Here is a 1,426-nt window from a genome sequence, read left to right as displayed (position 1 = left end):
CAGATTCCATTTGCGGCTAAATGACTGATGCGCCCGCGTGTTGCGCGTCACGTTATGACTCTGGACGTGCGATGATATATCGCCGTAACCATCGCGTACACGCTCGCCCGCTCGAGGGGGCAAGCGCGCGCGGACGTGCACGTACGTACACGTGGATATGCGTTATACTTGCGGCTGCACCCGATGGTGTGTGTGTGTGTGTGTGGAGCCGTGTACACGTGTGTGGCGGCCGTGGTGTGTGCGTTAACGTGTACATTCACGGCTAAACCACGAGCCAGGGACGTAACTAGGAGCTCGCGTTTCGAAGCGTTTAATCATGCTGAAGTATTTCGAAGAGTTTAATGAAGACAAATAGGCGTGATATTGTTTACGCGCGGAAATAGGCGCGACGATTAACGCGGGGGAGTTTAGGCTCGGCTAATTGAAAAGAATCCGGACGGGCGATCCTCTAATCCGGATTTCTTTGCGGCGACGAAGCCGCGCTCGCAGGCCTCCGACGCTTCGTGGCGTCGTGGCGCAAAAATGAGCGGAGCTCGCGGTGTTTAGAAATAATGAGTGTTTTCCCACTCAGGGGCGCAAGTCGACGCAAGCCATCGTTTTGTCTTTCTTCCACGTTCGAGTAACAGAGATAGGATGCTTACGTCGACTTGGGGCCGCTAAATGGCAAGTATCCAATTAAACGCTCTCACCGAGCGTGCGGGAAGGAGACTTTCAACACTCGCGCGTCAATTTACAATTAGTCTGGGTTTGATACAAAAGAAATCTAACGTCAATTGCAATCGCTTCGAGTTGAACAAGTAAGAGCGTTTCGCGACACTCGCGGTATTTGGCGCTAATTAAATACTTAGCGGGCGTTAGTTTGGTTTGTACTCGTAATTTATAAGTAGCTCGAGTTCGATACAGAAGAAGTCGAATGTTAATTTTCATTATTTCGAGCTGCAGAAATAACTACATTTAATCGAAGGGTTAAGAAATTAAATGCAGCTTAAAAAGTGTTTCATACGGGTTCTTAATTTTACAGATTGCATAATTTGCCGATAATTTTTCAAGATTAATTCCGAGATCTCGCGAGTAAGAGAAAGGGAGGTAAGGTGACGGCCTCGAGGTTTATCGACTTCTTTTCTTATTCTTGTAGTGATGTAAAAATAATGATCAATATTTTTCTAAATAGCCGTGAAGCTCTTACTTAAAAAATATGAAATCCGAACAAGAACAAAAATAAGAACAATTATTTATAATTAGATAAATTTTAAAACAAAAAATACGAATGCGTTATCCCATCCGCATGCATAATATTCAGACATGATGTATTATTTTACTTCACGATCATGATATTTATTTATTCCGTTAAAATGACTATTGCAATATGAGAAATGAAAAATGTGTAATTATAATATATTATTGCTCTATTATTATTAATATTAAA

This window comes from Dinoponera quadriceps, unplaced genomic scaffold, assembly GCF_001313825.1.
Source record: "Dinoponera quadriceps isolate SergipeBrazil2010 unplaced genomic scaffold, ASM131382v1 scaffold1846, whole genome shotgun sequence".
NCBI classification, from domain to species: domain Eukaryota; kingdom Metazoa; phylum Arthropoda; class Insecta; order Hymenoptera; family Formicidae; genus Dinoponera; species Dinoponera quadriceps.
The sequence above is the reverse complement of the archived record's forward strand: the minus strand, read 5'-3'. Positions refer to the sequence as shown.